The 8,557-nt window shown below is 24.8% G+C and overlaps 1 pseudogene across 1 annotated transcript; it reads left to right on the forward strand.

Moving 5' to 3' along the window:
• Positions 1-4,839: 4,839 nt before the first annotated feature.
• On the forward strand, positions 4,840-7,367 carry LOC109791029 (putative mannitol dehydrogenase; annotated as a pseudogene). Its single transcript, XR_014430833.1, has 4 exons — positions 4,840-4,883; positions 5,516-5,629; positions 5,738-6,256; positions 6,873-7,367. The product of XR_014430833.1 is annotated as a putative mannitol dehydrogenase (transcript).
• Positions 7,368-8,557: the final 1,190 nt, after the last annotated feature.

Here is an 8,557-nt window from a genome sequence, read left to right on the forward strand (position 1 = left end):
TCCTTCATCTTTTATTCTTGTTTCTCTCTTCTCTTCATATATCTTATTTATCTCTTCTTTTTCTTTATTTTTTCTCATATCATCTTTCTATCTATCAATATTTATATAGGTTAAATTATATTTTTAATCCCTTTATTTAATTTTAGGATTCAATTTTTTCTCATTGTTTTTGAAAGGTTCAATTTGGTCCTTAAATTTTTAAAACATGTTTAATGTTACCTTTTCGTGTAAATTGACATTAATGAAATTAGGTGAAAATTAGAGGACTAAAATGAACATTTTGAAAATAGTGAGATCAAATTGAATACCGATTATTTTAAATAATTTAATTTGACCATCTAAAATTTTTAAACGATGTTCAATGTTATCATATCATTGAAATATTAATATTGTTAATGTCAATTTCAATGAAAGAATAATATTGAACATTTTTAAAAAATTAAAGGACCTAATTGAACTATTTAAAAATAGTGAGACCAAATTGAATCTTAAAAATAAATAGAGGGATCAAAGGCGTAATTTAGTCATTTATGTATATTTAATCAATTTTTGATTTTTTTAATTATTAAATATTCAAATAATTTTTAAATTGTTAATTATTATCTATTGTTAAAATTTTTGAATTATTTCTAATGTTTATTTTCAATTAAATTTCATATTAAAATTTCATATTTTTAAACATATGTTAAAAAAAATTATATATGGTGAAAATTAAGTATTCAAAATTTAAGAAATTTAAATTAAATTATCCAATCAAAATAATTAAATTTTTAAGCATATCAAATTTTAAATTTCCTCATTTTAAGAAATAAAAATTAGTATGTAAAATGTACCTTTGATAAAAAAAAAAACAAAACCAACCTTGAGTGTGAGTGATAGTGAGAGTCAAAATTTTACTATTTAAATTATATACAATATTAATTTTAATATAATTAAAATAGTATTTTAAATATTAAAATTATATTTATAAATAATTAGGATAAATAAAAATTAAATTAAATAAGAAGTTAAAACAATTATTAAAAATTCTAGTCGAAGAAAAATTTGTAAAAACGTTCCCAAAGTAAAAGTTGATTATAATTTATGATTATATATAAATATATAAGGATGGATCAGGGACGGATCCACATAGTAAAGAATGGGACACTTGCTCTCACTACTATTTGACACACATTTTTTATCTAAAAAATAAAAATTATATTATAATAAAAAAATATATATGTTTAAATTATTATATGTATAAAATATAGATTCGGAAAAGATGTTTATTTATTTGATGTCTGTCAAATTTTTAAAGGAGATTAATTCTTTTATGTGATAAAGAATACTCCTTAATAATGAATCAATTTTTTTTTAAAAGTTTAATTATTATATACACATACACACACACATACATACATATATATATATATATATATATATATATATATATATATATATATATATCTTAATACTTACATATATAATATAATATATTAAAAAATAATTTTTGATAAAATAAAATTTACAATATGCATGTTTATCTTTTGTATTTTCTATTTATTGTATACGTTGATTAAAAAAATTAAAATAATAAAATTGTATATGTTGATTAAAAAAATCAAAATAAAAAAAATCAGAAGATTTATGTTCTATTTAGAATTGTTATTATAAAATATATTTTAAAATAAATTATTATCTAAAAATATATATTAGATATTAAAAACATGTTTATATCAAATAAATTAAACTTGATTTTTATAAGATTTAACATATTTATTTTTATATAATGTTAAATTATTATAAAGTAAGTCTTTAGGACTATAATTTTAACCAAACATTTAAAAAATGTATATGATAGATAAATAAGTCATACTTAGGATATATATTTTTAAAGAAAGTTAGGTTCAAACTTACTAAATTATAACAAAATCTAGTCTAACTTAATTTATTTTTATCTTTAATTGTAATTGTAGATATAAAAGCTTATAAAAAATAATTATGATATATAGTTATGCTTTAAAAAGTTATATGTAAAATTTTTAATACTACAAATATATGAATAAGTATTGCCCTCATTATTTAAAATTTCTGGATCCGTCACTGGGATGAATGCATGTCTATGAGTGCCCCCACTAAAATTTTACTCTTATATATATATATATTTATTTATGGGGAATGCTAATGTACTCCCACCTATTTTTTAGTGGGAGTATGTTAGCAACCTACACCAATTTTTTAGGACAAAAAAATCACTCACTTCTTTTAATTTTGTTAATTCGTACAAAGGATATTATAGTAATTTAATTTAATTTTAAATGAAAATAAAATATTTTATCTCTCTTATTAATTTCATTCTTCAAATTATTTATTTTTTTATTAATTAATTTTTACTTGTTCAGAGAGAGAGGGGGAGACATCATGAGAGATGAGAGAGAAATGAGTTAAAGAAAGAATTTAATAGGAGAGAGATAAATAAGTTATAGAAGAAATTTAATAAGAGAGAGAAATGATTTGGAAAATAAAATTAATAAGAGAGAAAATATTTTATTTTTATTTAAAATTAAATTAAATTACTATAATATCCTTTGTACGAATTAACCAAATTAAAAGAAGTGAGTGGTTTTTTTGTCTTAAAAAATTGGTGTAGGTTGCTAACATACTCCCACTAAAAAATAAGTGGGAGTACATTAGCATTCCCCTTTATTTATTTATTATAATTATATATATAAATTATATTCTAATCTAATACAAAAAAAAAATTGTTAAGTAATTACACACATTTTATAGAGACATGATACTTCTGAAAACTATTTTTATATATATTATAGATACAATATATGTTGATATATTGTTAAAAGGTGTAAATATAAATTATAGTAACACTTTTGTATGTGATTATATGTAATATTTTTTGTAATGATTGTTTTTTATATCTAATATGTTAAAATATATTAATTTTTATTTATATTTTATTGTATAATATAATTTCTTTCACTTTATGATAAAATTGTCTTGATTTTTTTTATTAATATAATATATTTTATTTTTTGACTAAAAGATTTATTACTTCTTTATTTATTAAAGATGTCATAATTTAGTTTACAAATATATATTGTTTTTTAATTTTTATTTTAGTTTTTAATCCTTTTGATCTTGTATATGTACATTATGTATCCGAAAGAGAGGATCCAAATTAAGAGAAATGATAGTAATTGTCACACAAATTTTTTTATTATTATTTATACTTAAACATATTTTAAAAAATTACTCTTATAAAAAAATAGGCTTTATTCTCATAAAATATTATTATTTTGATTGAACATAACAATTTAGAAGAGATACAAAAGAAAACAAATAGTAATTATATTATCTTTATCTTAGTAACTTATACCATATTGTTTCTTTAAAATTAAACAAGTCATTAAAAATTACAACATCACACTTAAATATAATATCATCCAGAAAAGAAAAAGAAGAATTTGTCAATCTATTTACGAGAATATTTTAATTTATAAAAAAATAGGTATATTAAATTTTTTCATCACACAAATATACTTTTTTTAAAAAAATTATTATATTTTTAATAAAAAATATTATAAAATATTTTATTACCTTCACTTATCAAATTTTTTGGATCCGTCACTCTCTCTCTCTCTCTCTATATATATATATATATATATGTAGACACACACACAAATACTATGTTTGAATATATAAATCAATTCCTATATGTGAAACATGAATCTCTATCTTGTATGAAAGCGCTTTTAGGAGCTTTTCTTTGACGAGAGAGTTTTTAAAGATTTTTTTGTCTTCTCATAGATTAAGTGTGCAAATTTGATATTTTATTTCATTAATTCAAATTGACGGATAATCATAGAATCATTTTATACGTTAATTTGAATTAATGAAAATTTTTAATTTTTTTAAAATTTATAGATTTGATCTCTGCATTAAAAAATTTAAATTCAATTATTCGATTGTTAAAATGTAATATAGAACATGAGTTTTGAATGAAATAAGTTTAGATAAATTTATTCCTAAAATAAATAGATCATTCATATTATATATATATATATATATATATATATATATATATATATATATATATATATATATATATATAACTGTTTGTAATAAAAACAGTAACGCATTTAATGTGATTACTTTTATAACGAGTGAAAGAAACAATTCGTTGACAAAATAGTATTTTCAAGGTGATATGATCATTAAAAGTCATTTACATAATTCTAATTATATTCTAATTTTGATGATCAGTAATAAGATTTAAAGTTAATCACCTATATACTGCCAGTGTAAAGTTTTCTTACACTGACAACCACTTATATTTTTTAATTGTGTCATGTTACTATTAAAAATAAATGTGTTTATAGTGACATAATACAATTAAAAGATGAGTTAATCACCTATACACTGTTAGTGTAAAGTTTTTTTACACTAACAACTAATTATATCTTTTAGTTATGCCATGTCACTGTAAGCACATTTGCTTTTAACAGTGACATGACACAATTAAAAGATATAATTGGTTACCAGTGTAAAAAAACTTTATATTAACAATGTATATGTGATTAACTCTTAAAAAATATAATTAGTTGCCAGTGTAAAATAACTTTATACTGACAGTGTATAAGTGATTATCTCTAAAATTTAATGATTAAAATGTATTTTTCTCTCTCTAGAATTGTATTAAATATGCATTCATTGAACTATGAGACATCATATACAGTCTTATATTTGTAGGTGCAGATCTGATTAAATTGTTATGCTAAGTACATGATATTTACTATTTAGTTTCCATATTTGATCAGTAGAAGAATAGTTAATTAAAAGCGAATGGTTAAGGTCATCAAATACGTCGATGCATCAGGCAGCAGACAGTAGACGACCCCACTTTCCAACATATAAATAGTCTCAAATTTCTCAAACATTTGAGTTCCAATTTTTGCAATTCCTATATATCTTAACATTCTTTGGAGCTATTACTTTGGTTTCGGTTTTGAATTGAAATGGCAGTGCAACCTGAAGTTGAGCATCCCAGGAAGGCATATGGATGAGCAGCAAGGGATTCATCTGGTCTTTTCTTCCCTTTTTTTCTCTCCCCTTTTTTGTTCTCTAGAAGGTTCTTCATTACCCTCTCTCAGTATATTTTAAATTACAAAATTTAAGTACAGTTATTTAAATATAACAAAATTTAAATTTTATATCAATTATATGTGTAAATGTACATTAATGAGTCTCTTATTAAACGTAAGTGCATAATATCAAAATAAAAATTGAAACATGTTATTAGTATATGAGTTAATCACCTATATATTATCAGTGCAAAAGTTTTTTATACTAGCAACTAATTATATTTTTTAATTATGCAATGTCACTATAAATACATTTACTTTTAACAGTGACATGACACAATTAAAAGATATAATTAGTTGCATTATACTAACAGTGTATAAGTGATTAACTTTTAGTATATTAAATTTCGTAGATGATGGTGATGTTCAAATAACAGGGAAACAGGAGAGAAAGACGTGAGATTCAAAGTGTTGTACTGTAGAATATGCCACTCGGATCTGCACAAGTTGAAGAACGAATGGAGTGATTCCATCTATCCACTGGTCCCAGGGTATATATATAGTATGAGTATTTTGCAGTTTACAATAACATTAACATTGGTTTAAGATTAAATTAGAAGCATATCTGATTGAGTTGTTGGAACAAATATATATATCAGACGTGAGATTGTTGGAGAAGTGAGAGAAGTGGGAAGCAAAGTAGAAAAGTTAAAGGTTGGAGACAAGGTGGCTGTGGGGTGCTTGGTTGGGTGGTGCCACACGTGCGAAAACTGTGTGAAGAATCTTGAGAATTATTGCCAAAAGGCGATTCCCACGTATGGTGCAGAGTATGAAGATGGGAGCATGAGTTATGGGGGATTCTCTGACTTGATGGTTGCAGACCAGCACTTTGTTGTGGCCATTCCAAATGGGCTACCTCTTGATGCTGCTGCTCCTCTCCTCTGTGCAGGGATCACAGTCTATGGGCCTTTGAGATGTTTTGGGCTTCACAAGCCTGGCATGCATCTGGGTGTCGTGGGCCTTGGTGGATTGGGCCATCTTGCTGTCAAGTTTGCAAAAGCCCTTGGCTTGAAGGTCACTGTCATCAGCACCTCTGCTCTCATGCTAAAAAACAAGAAGCCATGCAACATCTTGGAGCACATTCCTTTGTTGTCAGTAGAGACAAAGACCAAATGCAGGTGCATATTGCTACTATTTATTAGGATAAACTTTTTTTTAGAAACATTTTCATAATGAAAAATTAGGAAGAAAAAATAAAATAAAATTATTTAAAAGTTAAAATTAATTTATAGAAATTCTATCATATAATTTCTTTAAAAAATTATTAATTAGTTTTAACTTATAGATCTTTTTTTCTTTTTATTTTTTCCTTTCATAAGTTTTTTTTTGGAGAAGTTTATCTAAAGAGATTTTTAATTGTTACCGTTAATAATTATTTTTCTCTAAGACAATTTTGTTATTTATATATTCTATTTTCGTCATTGGTTTTTATAAGATTTCCAACACATATGGCTCTCAAGCATGAAACTTGTAGAATTAAATATTTTATAAGTGGTTAATAATGAGTTATCCAATGGACCCAGCAATTATTAGGATATATAATTTTGATACTATCTTAAAATAAAAGTTTGAACTTAAATCAATTTTATGAAACATAATATTTTCTTACTCAAAACTTGCACTATTAACAAAGCCGTCTAAAAAAAAGATTTTACATGAAACAATCTATATCCCAAACATGCCTTCTACACAATGCACAGCTTATAATGTTGTTCTATAACTATATATATGTAGGCTGCAATGTGCACCTTGGATGGCATAATTGAAGGAGACACAAGAAATGATTGATATACTAATATCCATGTTGTCGTATCATATAATACCATGATGTTCATGTAACATATTGGAGGAAACTCTTAACTTGGAGCTTCAAATTAAGTTACACGCATTATGCCATAAGTTCTTCAAAATATTTAGTTATAAGTCTTTCAGATTTTAAATGTCATCGTTTTAATCCTCTAAAGATTTTATTATACATTAATAACTTAGAAGTTCAACTTGATACTAATTAAATTAATCTCTCAATGACAAAAAGATTTTTTTAAAGGGTAAATTTGATGACTCATCTTTTGAAAAACTTATTGATAACGTATGTTGCAAGAGTTATTGAAGTAAATAAATTATCCCGCTAAACTCCGGATAAAATAAATAAATTCGTTTGATGACGAGAAAATCAACTTGTTTATCCTCATAATATAAATAATTATTTAAAATTATTACTTTATCATTTAGAGTGAGTTGCTCAATTTAAAACATTGCAATTCATTAGTTAATTGTCAAAGCTCAGATGCTATATAGGTACACAACTAAGTCTGTGTCCTTACAAAGGAGCAACTTTACAATTGAGCCCAACACAAACAGCTGAAAAAAAATAAAAAAAAGAACGCGGACTCAAAAGTCATCATCTTTAAGATAAACAAACTAGTTCAATTTATTCAAACTTTAACTCTACAACTATAAAATTAAGAGTTATTCCACCTTCGCCTCCCAATCTAAATAATCTTCTACATTAGTTTTACCATGGGAGGGAGGAAGGTCAACTCTTAGTTCCTTAAGAGAGTGTGATTCATGCCTAGGCCTATATTGCCTAGAATCCATGTGAATTAATTGTAAAGGTCTAGTAGTTAAAATCTGATTTTTTTCTTTTAAAGCTAGCCTTCACTTGTTTGCCCTTTTGACAAGCATCACATAGTTTGTCCTTACTAAACTTGATTTTAGGTAATCCTATCACTAACTCCTTTCTACTAAGTTTGTTTAAGTGATCCATGTGAATATGTGCAACTCTTCTATGCCAAAGCCAAATATTGTCTTCTTTGGTTATTAAACACTTGGTGTTGGAAATTGCTATTGAGTGTTCTAAATCTAGCATGTATATGTTGTCAATTCTTTTTCCAATGAATCTAATTTCCTTTGTCTTTTTATCATAGATCAAGCAATAAGTGTTATCAAATTCAATTTTAAAACCTTTGTCACTAAGTTGACTTATACTAAGCAAGTTATGTTTCAGCCCTTCAACAAGCAATACATTCTCAATCAATGTTAAGGAGGAGGAGTTACCAATGTTTCCATGACCAAGAATCCTCCCTTTGTTGTTGTCACCATAGATAACAAACCCTTCATTCTTTAATTTCAGACTTGAGAATTTTGAAGGATCTCCAGTCATATGCCTTGAGTAACCACTATCAAGATACCATAATAAGCTTTTGGCTCTCAAGCATTCCTACAACAAATATCAGAAAATCGATTTAGGTACCTATGTGAAGGGTCCTTGATGGTTAGTTCTCAGTCTTTGGCTCTTTTTAATCCAAACCATTTCTCCATTTGGAACTCCATACTTCCTAGAGTAGCAATTCCTTATTGTATGACCTTTCTTACAACGATAATAGCAAGTTGTTTGTCTAATGAAATTGCCTTTGTAT

Source organism: Cajanus cajan, chromosome 11 (genome assembly GCF_000230855.2).
Source record: "Cajanus cajan strain Asha chromosome 11, NIPB_CcT2T_4, whole genome shotgun sequence".
Classification (NCBI taxonomy): Eukaryota; Viridiplantae; Streptophyta; class Magnoliopsida; order Fabales; family Fabaceae; genus Cajanus; species Cajanus cajan.